Raw genomic sequence first — 13,638 nt, 5'->3', positions numbered from 1 at the left:
CAACAAAACCCAAACACAGTTCCTTTCTGACCCCCGCCCAGCCTTTTCTTAGCCTTCCTTGGTCCAGGCTTCAATAGTGCCTACTCAGAGACATCACAGCAAACGTTCCCTGCCCTTAGGTGTTCTTGCTCATTGGAAGGATGGTTTAGAACACCATCCCAGCCCCTGCAAAAATGAGCATGGATCCTTCATGGGGTGTAGGGCAGGGGGATGCTGTATTCTAGAAGTCTTGCTTCCCAGGCAGCCTGGAGGCCAGAGTTACAGTCCCCTCTCTGTGGCACATCCATCAGACATCAGTAGATGGATGCTGGCCAGCGTCAAAATTGTGGCATCGGAAGGGGCTGGAGGAGCGTGGCTGGCTCCCAGCCTCTTAATTTTCCCATTCTGCTGGAAGGTCGTGCTCATTCGAGCTTTCAAACCAGAAATAAATTATTATAATCCATTTGCTAATTACACCACGCTGAAGCTTGAGACGCTGTAAATTGCAGCCGTGATAGAGCTAGATGAAGTTTCGGGGAGTTTATTTTTAGCCATGCAGAGAGCACTCGGTTTCCTAGAGGCTTCATTTGCAAGTCTGGGAGGGATAGGGAAAATTTGTCTGCACGGTCCTTTCTGTCCCATGACTTGGATGGAGTCAGTGAACCTCCTTTGCCCTCCTTGGTAAAGCAGGTGACTGTCATGGTTGATATTGAAGCACTGTCTCTCTCTCAGGTCTAAGTCTCATTTTCTGACTATGGAAACTAGAATGTGTTCAGACGTCATCTTTCCCTGCCTAGGTCATCCTGGAGAATATCAGAAGCCATCACCCCAACATGTAAACTATGGGACACAGGCCTCAGAAACTTCAGGTTAAGTGGGTGCATGGTCCCCCTTTCCTGATCCTTTTTTTGGGAGGGGGGTGGTCAGGTGGAAAAAGGTAGGATTTTTGTATAGGATCTTATGTGTACTTTACACCAGCTGTGCCCACAGCTAGGTGCTTGCCTTTGAATGGCTGTTGAATGGCCTTCTCCATTCAAGGCCAGGGTCACCAGTCTCAGCTGGGCAGTCACACTTGAGTGTCTGTGTGCCAGGCACTGGACTTGGTTCTGAAAACATCATGAAGGTGAAAGTGGGTGCAATTCCGAGCTCCAAGGAGACCAGCAGGGAAGGTAAAGCAGGAAATGAATATGCTGAAGTGCTTTTTGAACGGCAGTATTAGCCACGGATGATAAAAGTGCTTGGTGTCATCAGCGATGTCACAGACTCACTGTGGTGTGCAGATCCTGGTTTGTTTGTGCCTGATGGGAGAGGAGAATCAGGGAAGGCTTTGAGGATGAAGGGGTATTTGAGCCGGTCTTGGTGTATCAATAGGATTTAGAAATATAGGGACTGGGTAAGGGAAATTGCACAGACCTGCCTTGGTAACCTTGGAAACCACCCTGACCAGATCACAGGGATGGCAGTCCCTGACCGGTCAGCGTTCCCAGATACCTAGCAGAGCACTTTTCTTCCCTAGACACCATGACCTCCAGCAAATTTTCTTAAATTTTGACCAAAGTATATGTTTTTTTTTTTTTTTTTTCCTTCCCAAAGGCTGAGCATAAAACATTCTGTGTTTGGATGCTTCTGGGTAAACAATCTTCTCCCATATTTGTGTGATTCTTGGGTGGATAGATGGATACGTGGTCAGATGGATGAATGGATGGTTTGGTATCATTATAGAGCTGCCACAGGAAGGAGATGGAAACAATTAAGCTGGCTGGACTTGTGGGAAACGTTAGGGGAAGAGGGCTGTGGAGCTGAGCCTTGAACAATGGATAGACTTTTCTCAGCTCACAGTGCAGATAAAGGTCTTCCATTCCAAGGGCAGCAAAATGGAAGCATGAAGTGCATGACATTGTGGGAGAATGGTGAGTTCCAGGGCTTAGGAGGGGAGGATGAGTAAATGTGGTAGCTGAGAGCACAAGCTTTGAATTAGACAGATGGTGTTTTGAATCCCAGCTCCGGCGCATAGTAGCTGAGCGATCTTGGGCAAATTATATTTCTTTTCTTAGCTTCTCCTTTCTCATCCGTAAAAAAAGGGGGGGAGTATTAACAAAAACTATGCCCCCCAGGTGGTTATTGTGACGATTAAGTGAAATACTGTTTAGCACACTGACTGGCATACACTTAATGTGCACTTAATAAATAGCAGTTTATGCTTCTTGTTTTATTGAAACAATTCTAATTAAATTTTGAAACTAATAATGTTATATACCAGTTTTGCATCAACAAATAGCAAGTTATGGAAATGCCAATTGAAGCCACAGAATTGAAGAAAGAGGGGGCTCTTTACTCTTTCACATATAAGGATGGGACAAAGAAAAAAGAACTAGCAAGAAGCAGAGAACATCCCTGCAGGTAAAGGAGAATCAGAAGAGATTGTTTTTGTAGATGCCAAGGCAGAAGGGTTTCCAGAGGAGCCTGTGATACTGCTGGAGGGTGACCCAGGGAGGCCACTGCAGACTGAGAAGTCTTTGGAATTTGCAGTGACAACATGATTATGATCTAAAAAGAACTCTCTGGAGGTGGAGCCCCACCACAGTAATTTGTGGGGTGTGTGGGTGTAGGGGAAGTAGTTTAGATGGCTCTTTCAGGAATTCTTTCAAAGGAGAGGAAGAACTTGGAGTGGGATGGAAGCAAGGTCACTAGAAGGGCTGAGTTAGAGGAAGACGATTTGAACTCAGTTGTTTGTCTTTCTAAACCCATGCCTCTGTTTGATCAATGTAACATCACTGTCGCATTCCCAATTCCGATGCTCTGGTACCCATCCGCCAGTACTTACCCCAGCCCCACTGTGGAGCTGTGCCCGCCAAGATTTTGCCTGGATTTGTTTCTTATAATCGCATTCTAAGAACAGTAGGAATTTAATGGTCTGTTTAAATAAAGCAGATAAGAAATGATGTTGGCATTGAGGAGATAGATTTGAGAGTCAGCAAGTAGACCGAACTGAGCGAATGTAAGGAGTGAGCCGGGGGGAGTCAGCGAGGGGCCCTGTGGTTCCAGTGTGGAGGGCTGAGTGAACGGCCATGCCTGCTGGTGGGCGTGTCCCTGCTCCGCGGGGGTCCTTACCTCCGCCTGCCTGGGCAGCAGCCCACAAGCTTACGGAGAGTAAGAAATCAAATGGTAGGTGGACTCATCATTTGGAATATTTCAAATGCTTGATAAATCTAGGCTATTCTTATTAATATTGTGATAAGCTAGAAACGGCACATCTGGCTCTCTTTACTTTGTACTCTCTCTCTATCTGCACAACCTCTTCGTCAGGAAGCATAATTCTAAATGGCAGGAGGGAACTAATGTGTATTGCTCAGGTACCTTTTTACAGATAAGGAAATGGGAGGGGCAGGGAGGTTTTTAAAAGACTAGCCTGAGATTACACCTAATAACTAGAGAATACACTTTTTTCTAAGCACACATGAAACATTCACAGTTGACTACATCTTGGGCTATAAAATGCATCTCAGTAAATTTCAAGGAATCAGTATCCTGCAAACCACATTCCCCCACCACAGGACAATTAAACTAGAAATCAATAACAGAAAGATGAGTTTTAAAAGATGCTTTGGGCAGGGGATAAATAGTTTGGGGAGAAAAAATGCACTGAGAGAGATTCACAGAAACACTTCTAACTAACTCATGAGTCAAACAAGAAATGATAATATGAATTGTAAAATACTTATAAATGATAAGAGAAATATCAGATATAACATGTACACACTGCTATATTTAAAATGGATAGCCAACTGTATCAGTTCAGTTCAGTTCAGTCACTCAGTCGTGTCCAACTCTTTGCGACCCCATGAATCGCAGCACACCAGGCTTCCCTGTCCATCACCAACTCCCGGAGTTTACCCAAACTCATGTCCATCGAGTCGGTGATGCCATCCAGCCATCTCATCCTCGGCCGTCCCTTTCTCCTCCTGCCCCCAATCCCTCCCAGCATCAGGGTCTTTTCCAATGAGTCAACTCTTCGCATGAGGTGGCCAAAGTATTGGAGTTTCAGCTTTAGCATCAGTCCTTCCAATGAACACACAGGGCTGATCTTTAGAATAGACTGGGTGGATCTCCTTGCAGTCCAAGGGACTCTCAAGAGTCTTCTCCAACACCACAGTTCAAAAGCATCAATTCTTCAGCACTCAGCTTTCTTCACACTCCAACTCTCACATCCATACATGACCACTGGAAAAACCATAGCCTTGACTAGATGGACCTTTGTTGGCAAAGTAATGTCTCTGAGCCAACTGTATAGGACCTACTATATAGCACATGAAGCTCTGCTTAGTGTTGCATGGCAGCTTGCATGGGAGTGGAGTTGTGGGAGAGTGGATACGTGTATGTGTATGGCTGAGTCCCTTCCCTGTAGTTGTGGGAGAGTGGATACGTGTATATGTATGGCTGAGTCCCTTCCCTGTTCTCCTGAAACTATCATGAACAACATTGTTAATCGGCTATACCCCAATACAAAAGAAAAAAAAATTTAAGTGGAATTATAGCTAAGACAGTACTTAAAGGAAATGTATGAACTTAAATCCTTGTATTCAGAAAGAAGAAGCACTGAAAATTGACAAATGGGCTAAGTATCGAATTTAAGAACAGTAGTAAACGTAAATGGACTTCCCGGGTGGCACTAGTGGTAAAGAACCCATCTGCCAATGTAAGAGATGCTGATTAGATCCCTGGGTCTGGAAGATCCCCTGGAGGACGCCATGGCATCCCACTCCAGTATTCTTGCCTGGAGAATCCTCATGGACAGAGGAGCCCGGCGGGCTACAGTCCATAGGGTTGCAAAGACTCAGACATGACTGAAACGACTTAGCACACATGCATACACGCAGTAAACATCAAAAAATGAGATAGCCCAGGATTGCGCAGTTACAGGTGGTAGAGCCTGGATTCAAACACACATATGGCTGCTTCTAAAACCCCCACTCTCTCCACTATAGCATGAGCCTTGCTCTGTATCATTCTCCATAGTATGCCCAGTGCCTGGAAATTAGGTTTCTCCCTAAGAGTCCGAGACCTGAGGCTATAGGGTAACTCCCTGTGTCCACAGGTTGATGATCAATCATGCTCACTTACTCACCCATCCTTTTCTTCACTCATTGATTAAATATTTATTGAGCGTTTGCTATGTGCCAGGCACTGGAATCCCTGTCTTAGTCGCCTTTCCTCTGAGGGTTCAAACCCAGTCTTCAGCCTGGGCCAAAGCTGCTGCTGCTGCCCACCCGAACCCCATCCCTGCCCCGCCCCCCGGCTGCCTGAACCTCAGCTGCTGCTTGTCAGAACAGCAGCCTCGTCAGAAGTGACTGATTTCTGTCTTGTCTCTTTCAACAGGTAGACTGAAATTACCATGTGTCCAAATTAAAATTGCATACTTCAAGGATTATTTGAAGGACTATTCTTAGACCCTTTTAAGAAGATTTAAAGAAAAGTGAGTTGATTTTTTTTTTCACTTCAGAGTATTCATGATTTAAGTTAATGATATGGGTGCTTTTTTACTCTACCCCTTAAATATGTGTTAATAGGTAGACTTTATATCCATTTATATTATAAGAGATTCTTTTTTTTTTTACCTAAAAACAATGAGCAGGGAGTACAGAATTACTGCGTGGCTTCCCTGTACAATTTTAGTACATTTCAAAGGCTTGAGAAATTTTAGAGATGAAAGGGTCTTAGAGGTGTGGACCTTTGATAGATAGAGAGATAGATGGATGGATGGATGGATATAGATAGATAGATTTGGCCTATGCTTGGAAAGCTCCAGGGACTAATGAGGAAGTGGTTATCTCCCCCATTCGGAATTTTTATTCATAAAAATCTGGATTTCGTATCCACTATATCCACTGCCCCTCACATCTTGCCAAGCCTGTTTTTCACCAAACAGCCCTAACAATGGATGAGGACAAAAATCATACCCTTCCCTGAGATCTTTTCGTATTCTTTGTCCCTCCAATAATGCCTTATAATTTGATTTTAAGAGCAGTTTCTTCCCTGGTCACCTTCTTTCCAACACTGTTAATGCCTCCTTGAAAAGAAGCGTCGCCTAGAACAGGGGTCCTCACCTCTGGGCTGTGGACTGGTTCCTCCTGTAAGATCAGTGGCAGCATTAGATTAGAAATAAAGTGCTCAATAAATGTTATGCACCCAAATCGTCCTAAAACCACCCCCTCATCCCCAGTCCGTGGAAATTTGTCATCCACAAAATTGGTCCTTGTTGCCAAAAAAGTTGGGGGCCGATGGCCTGGAATACAGACAGTGCTCTACCAGCGTCTTTTATTCCATGAGATCCATGAGAATCAGAGGAAGATAAACTCGAGGAACCACACCTGGGTTCCAGTCTCAGTTCTGCTGCAATGATGCTTTTGAGAAAGTCCCTTCATCTCTCTGAGCTTGAAGAAAACGGGAGGGTAGGACAAGATGGTCCTAAGATGCTGTCTCCTTCCATGTGGGTAGTTTTGCTGACTCAGAGTAAAGAAGCTGTGGCTTCTCTCTGTCCCAGGCACTGGAACGGGCCAGGACTTGGGGATCAGTAAAAAATACTGTGATAAGCAAGTATTTTATAAAATAGTCCAGGGATGTGGGTACAATCCCAGTCCAGTCACTTGCTGACCTTGGGGTCCTAGGCTGTCACTTCTCCCTGAATATCTGTTTCATCATTTATGAAGGCAGGTTAATAACACATACAGCAAAAGATTCGTGTGAGGTGTGCTGGGATAATGCACGTAAAGCACTTGGTACCTGGTGCGTAGGAAGTGTTCAGTAAACCTGTAGTAGTCACATAAGTGGTGATGGTGTGCCTTACCTCCCGCTGGAGGAGAAGACAGCAGGTGGCAAAGATGCTAACAAGAGAGAAGTGTGAATCTGTGGGCGTGCTTGTTAGGGATGGGGGAGGAGTGGCCACATCCCGTAAACTCTCCTGCAAACACAAGGCCAACTTTGGAAAGTTCATGAAATTAAAACTCTGCTCAGAATCAGACAAGGAAAGATTGGTTGCTGTGGAATATACAGTTAAATGGGAAACTTGTAGAGAGGATCTGAGGAGCTGCAAAATTCTACCCACCTCTGGCAGCTGGCACAGCCCTAGTCATGGAGAGTTAGGATTGGTATCTCCAGAAGGAAGGTCCTTGGACCCCCAGCAGACCTGGGGGCTGGAGAATCCTCATGTATTTTTAAAGCACCCTCCGCATCTATGTTTCTGTTATTCACGTATTATGAGATGGTTCACTACTTTGGACATCAGGAGAGGGGGAAAACTCCACATGTAATGAAGCAGTAGGGTCCAGCCCACAGATTCCTGAGCAGGACAGCGTGTGTGTATATGCATGCACATGTCTGTGTGTGTGTGCTCACATGTGTGTTTGTGTGCACGTGTGAGAGCGCCTTTGGGCCCTTTGAGTGTGTCAACACTCTCCATGGTGACTGGCAGCCCAGAAAGAGTATGACATAGGAATGAAAACAGGCTGTGGAGCTGGTCAGCTTTGCTCTGTAACTGGGTGACCTTGGCCATGTTTTTCCGTGAGTGTCCCAGCCTCTGTCTTCATGGAGCCTAAAGAGCGTATATGCCAGACTACTCTGAGGGAGGGAACTGCGTAGAAGGTACCGTTCACACGAAGAAGGCACCTGGAATGTGTGTGTGCCCTTCTCGCGTGGTTATCGAAATTTGTCAGAGTTTAGGGAAAGTCCTCTTGATCTGTTGACTGAAAGGAACCTCCAAAGGTATCTTAGATTCCACCAGACCCTCCCCTGAGGGTCTGGGCACCTTGGTGGATGGAAAGCCCACGTGGGTGAGCACACTCTTTGCTCTCTGCAAAGGCTCATTCCAGAGGTGTTCCCACAGCACCCTTCTGAGTCCCCTGCCTCAGTCTGGGCTGTGGGGCTGGTGACTCTTAAATTCAGGAGGACTGAGAACTGTGTTGTCATTGAAGGTGTAGAACAAGGTTGCTGTTTAAATTGGGAAATTATGATAGCTGATAGCATGGCCTTTGTTCTCCAGACACCTGCCGGCTGTTCATACTGGGTCCTGCCCCAGGCTAACACCTCAGTGGCAGCCACTGGCCAAAGGTGTCCCTTTCAGGGTTTCTAGATCCAAGGAAAACTGCATTATTGTGTATTGCAGTGTTTTTCAAATTATGGGTTGTGACCCATTAGTGGGTCATGAATTTAATTTGGTGGTTCAAGATCATCGTGCATTAAAGTGAAGCAAAGTAGTCCGGTAATCCATAGAGTGGGTGAAGATATTTACATTATGTGTATTCAACACAAGTCTCATATCCAAAGTATGTACATTTGACCTTGGAACAATGCAGGGATTGGGGCACTGACCCTCTCTCTGCACAGTTGAAAATTCTGGTATAATTTAGAGTGGCCCCTCCATTTACATGGTTTGTCAATATTCCAGGGTCTGCATCTGCAGATTCAACCAACCATTGTCTAGATAACACTGTAGCATTTGCTGTGGAAAAAAATCTATATCTAAGTGGACCTACGCCATCTAAACCCATCTAAACGCCATCTAAACCCAAGGGTCAGCTGTGTAGTAGAAAAAAGAGGAAACTCCAACAAATAAGTAAGGGAAAGACAAGTGACCTAATAGAAAAATAAGCAAAAAATACTTCAAACAGACACTTTACAAAGGAGGATATCCAAATAGGCAATAAGCATATGAAAGCATTATCAGTTATCAGGAAATTACAGATTAAACCAGCAATGAAATGCCACTATACACCCATGAGAAGGGCTAAAATGAAAAAGATAGACAATATCTAACATTGGCAAAGATGTGAAGCAACTAGGCAGTAAAGAATTTGCCTGCAAGGCAGGAAACACAAATTCGATCCCTGAGTCGAGAAGAGCCCCTGGAGGAGGAAATGTCAATCCACTTTAGTATTCTTGCCTGGAAAATTCCAGGGACAGAGGAGCCTGGCAGGCTGCAGTCCATGGGGTCGCAAAGAGTCGGACATGACTGAGCGACTGAGCACGTGTGCACGAAGCAACTAGACCCCTCATATATGGCTGATTGGAGAGTAATTTGGAATGATGACTTTGGAAAACAGCCTGGCAGTATCAACTAACGCAGAGCGTATACAACTAGCCGTTCCGTCCTTAGATACACACGTGGGACATGCACACACCTCTCCACCTATAAACATGACCATCAGCAGCAGCACAGATAAACGGTGGTACAGCCACACAATGGAATACTGTCCCCTGCTGTATCAATGGCTCTCACAAGTATAACATTGAAATAAAAAGCCAGGTGCAAAGAAACTTTGTGACAACATTCATCTTAAGTATGCTGCTGCTAAGTCCCTTCAGTCGTGTCCAACTCTGCGACCCCATAGACGGCAGCCCACCAGGCTCCCCTGTCCCTGGGATTCTCCAGGCAAGAACACTGGAGTGGGTTGCCATTTCCTTCTCCAATGCATGAAAGTGAAAAGTGAAAGTGAAGTCACTCAGTCCTGTCCAACTCTTAGCGACCCCATGGACTGTAGCCCACCAGGCTCCTCTGTCTATAGGATTTTCCAGGCAAGAGGACTGGAGTGGGGTGCCATTTCCTTCTCCTCATCTTAAGTATAAAAACAGACAAAACTAATCTATATTGTTAGAAATCAGGATCCTTGGGGGAGGGGCTAGAAAATGGGCTGGGCACACGGGGGGCTTTCAAGGTGTTGATAATGCTCTGTCTTTTGATCTGAGAGCTGAGTACATGGGTGTTTTCAATTTGTGAGAGCTTATTCAGCTCTTTATGATACATACACTGTGTGTATATATCATATATATGATATATATATACACACTGTGCTTCAATATCAGTGCTTCAATAACATTGTGCTTCAATAACAGTTTATAAAATGAATGTGTAAATTATGCTATGCTATGTTAAGTCACTTCAGTTGTGTCCGACTCTGTGCGACCCCATAGACGGCAGCCCACCAGGCTCCCCCGTCCCTGAGATTCTCCAGGCAAGAACACTGGAGTGGGTTGCCATTTCCTTCTCCAATGCATGAAAGTGAAAAGTGAAAGTGAAGTCACTCAGTTGTGTCCGACTCTTCGAGACCCCATGGACTGCAGCCTACCAGGCTCCTCCGTCCATGGGATTTTCCAGGCAAGAGTACTGGAGTGGGGTGCCATTGCCTTCTCCATAAATTATAATAAATTATAAATGAACAGAGAGGACTAGAGAACACAGCAGGTAGTAAGGGCAAGCACTGCTAAGTGAAACTCGGGTTACACGTGCATCCAGGCCGAGCTGAGATGTCCAATATACTCCTTCCAGTGAGTCAGACCAAAAACAAGAGAGCCACTGACGGTGTCGAACCCTCTCCTTTTAAAGACGAAGAGTCTAAGGCCCAGAGACGAGGGAATTGAGAGAGAGCTGGGAAGAACACTGACTCCAGCACTCCTCCCGACACCACGTCTCCCGGTTCCACTGCTAGCCGCTGGGATGGCGCGTTGGGCTCCGTCTGGCACCGCAGTCTCCGGGGGCAGCCCTGTGCTTTCGGTCCAAGGGGAGCAGCTGTTTTCCCACCACAGACGGGCAGGGGCCCGGCCCCAGCTCCCCACAGGCCCTCCCCGCTCCTTCCTGCCTCTCCTGCCCGAACTGACCCCCTCAGAGCCCCGCAAACACCACCGCACTCAGTGGCGCTTCATTTGTGTAAAACAGCTGCCGTGCCAAAGCTAGCTCACGCCTGTGGAAGTTAGAAAACTGTGAAGAGAATACATAGAGAGAGCACGATTCAACAAAGCGCTGAGTCAGTCCTGGCTTTGTGCTCTTGTTACAAAATGGTGAGTCCATTCCGCAGACCTCTCCTGCGAGGGGCCAGGGGGCGGCCGGCCCCTGAGGGCATGGAGGAGCAGGGTGGCCCTGTCCTTGCCAGGCAGGGCTTCACAGAGGAGGAGAGCATCCTGAGGTTTCAAATGGCTCGGGGTGAACCTTGCACAGGGCCTAGAACCATCTGCAGTAGGAGGGTCAAGTAACATCAGGGGCTTTCCAACTGTGTTGGCTATGAGGCTCAGCACAAAACACCTGCTGCATCTCACTCGGCACCCAGCCCCGCCCAAACAGGGAATCGGGCACAGTGTGGGGTACAGCAGCCCGGGCCTCCCCAGGACCGGCGTCTAGCTGGATCCTGGAGATGGGGTGCCGGAGGGGGCCTCAGAGATGGTTTCAGGGAAGCCAGGAGGTTTGAGCTAAGGATCGAAGCAAGGGAAACTGCCCAGGCAAGGTTTCTCAGGGCTGGCCAGTGGGTGAGAACTTCATTTGAGAGAAGCCATCTTGCATTCTGGAAAGTTCCATAGGGTTGAAGAAATGTGTAGTGAAGATGAGGGTCTAGAAGACGTGGGCAGGGGCCAGCTGAAGGCCTCTGTGCCCTGACCGGGCATGCCTGGGGAGAAAAGGAAGCACTGCCTGAGATTCATACACACAAGACATGCCTGTAGCCTTGGAGACGGACTCAGAGATGTAGACAGACACAGGTATGAATATTGGTGCAGTGCCAGAACTTTGTTTTACAGCATTCGCTTGTGCCATTTGCAAAAAGAAAAAAACTTTTCTGAGCACACTTCTGAGCCAGGCCTGGCTGATGTCAGAAGCTGGAGCGATGAGAAAGACAGAATTCCCAGCCTCATCTTCCTGCCAGTGGCTTGATGGGTCAAACCCAAACACAGATTTGACGTGGTGTTATTATTCTAGGGCAGAATATCCCAAACAGTGTTTTATGATACATCAGCCCTGCAAAATGTTGTTTGGAAAAAAAAAAAAGGTTTCCATGTTGAACAATCTGGAAAGTACTGGATACTGACCCCACTCCTGGGGGTTCTCACGGCCTCTGCTGCTCTAAAGGCGCTGAGAAGCCCTGCAGGGAGGATGCCCTCCTAATGGTTCCCAAACTTACTTGCTCCAAAACACCTTTTTGCATGTCTATTGAAATCCCTCTGTATTTCCAAACTGATTTGGTGAAAGTCTATTCTAGCAAATGGCCTGAAGGCTGGTGGGGAGCTCTGAGGAAGGAGAAATGGGCTGTGCCTGGGTGCAGACACAGAGAGCTCCCTGGAAGAGGTAGATATGGGGTACACTGTAGAAGGCCCAATCTGAACCCAGCCTGGGCTCTGGGCCCCAGCAGATGCTGGGTAAATAATTAGTAAATGAAAGGGGACTTCCCTGGTGCCCAGGGGTTGGGAATCTGCCTGCCAGTGCAGGAAACTGCATCAAGATCCCACTTGCCGCAGAGCACCTAAGCCTGCACACTGCAACTACCGAAGCGCACATGCCGTAGAGCCTGTGCTCCGCAACAAGAGAAGCCTCCACCATGAGCAGCCTTGTGTACCGCAGTTAGAGCGTAGTCCTCCCCCTCCCTGCTGCAACTGGAGAGAGCCTGTGGTCAGCCGTGAAGACCCAGCACAGTCAAAAAGAAAGAAATGAATGAATGGCTCTGGTGAAAAGAGCTCAGCTTCCTCTACAGACGCTGGAGGCAGAAAGTCCACGCAGCCCTGGGGCTGTGCAAATGTGGTGTTGGCAGTTGGATGCACCGTCTCTTTCCTCACACTTGCACCTCTCTCTTGACTGTTTTGGAAAAGGCAACAGGAGGCAGTGAAGGCAAAGGGGCTTAAGGCCATGTACTCTGGGGCCAGATTGCTCACACTTGCACCTCTCTCTTGACTGTTTTGGAAAAGGCAACAGGAGGCAGTGAAGGTAAAGGGGCTTAAGGCCATGTACTCTGGGGCCAGATTGCCTCAAATCCCAGCTCCATCGCCTCCTCGCTGGTTCCTTAGGCAACCTGACAGAACCTTTCTGTGTCTCATCACCTTCATCTGTAAAACAGGCTTAAAAGTAGCGTTCAGCTTCACGGGGTTCCTCTAGGCATGGCCTTTAGACAGGCCCGTGCAGTAAGCACCCCATCACCGCTAGCAGTCCTTCTGTGTTGGCTGCTTTCTATCATTGCCTCCCAGGCCTTTGTCCGAGCTTCCTTCCCCAGCATTTCCCAGGAGCTTGCCGTCCTTATGCTTCTGAGGGAGGCAACCTGCACATTTGTTCTCTTTCCATGAGCATCAGGGCTGTTTGAGGAAAGGCTTGGGTTCCACTCCTGGTTATTAGCCTGCAACCATTCCGGCTGGGTAAATATTTCAGATGGAGTTCAGCTCATCTATTATTAATTTACTGCAAGCAGTTGCTGTACTTTCCAGAATAGCTCTGCCTACAGTTGTTTTGTTGGCCTTGTCGAGTTCTCCTGATCTTAAACGCTTTCCAAGGGGTGTGCTGGCACTGTCCCTGCAGCCTTTGACTCCCCGGGGAAGGACGGGCAGTTGTATGAGCAGTGGGCCTGGGGTCCATGCTGGATCCTGGGTAGTTTGGACAAAGATGCTGGTGGAGTCTTGTGCTTTACACTGCTAGTTTCAGTATCGCAGCTGCTGTACATACAGCCTGGAGACCTGGGGGTCATCCTTGAGAGCGTGCTCCCTTTCATGGCCTCTTGTCCAGTTGGTCACCAGGTCTTAGTGGTGCCATCTCCAGAACCTCACAGTCCAATCCCTTCTCTCTTGCGCTGCCCCCCGTCAGCTAGTCCAAGCTGCGTCTTCCCTGTCTTCCAGGTCCCAGCTTCCCCGATGGCTGAGCTACTT

General features: G+C 47.4%; 1 protein-coding gene across 14 annotated transcripts in view; it reads left to right on the top strand.

Annotated features, from left to right (window-relative positions):
- Positions 1-13,638, top strand: part of TENM4 (teneurin transmembrane protein 4) — a 1,162,188-nt gene that overhangs the window by 642,863 nt on the left and 505,687 nt on the right. For 5 of the 14 annotated variants that reach the window (XM_086385822.1, XM_086385820.1, XM_086385821.1 and 2 more), the window contains one exon: positions 5,356-5,452. The exons of the other annotated variants lie outside the window; for them this stretch is intronic. The gene's annotated coding sequence lies outside the window, so the exon portion shown is untranslated. The remainder of the gene's footprint in view (positions 1-5,355; positions 5,453-13,638) is intronic. 14 annotated transcript variants of the gene reach the window in all.

This window comes from Bos grunniens, chromosome 29 (assembly GCF_055505025.1).
Source record: "Bos grunniens cultivar Pamir isolate PY7600 chromosome 29, Bosgru_T2T1.0, whole genome shotgun sequence".
NCBI classification, from domain to species: Eukaryota; Metazoa; Chordata; class Mammalia; order Artiodactyla; family Bovidae; genus Bos; species Bos grunniens.
The sequence above is the reverse complement of the archived record's forward strand: the minus strand, read 5'-3'. Positions and strand labels throughout refer to the sequence as shown.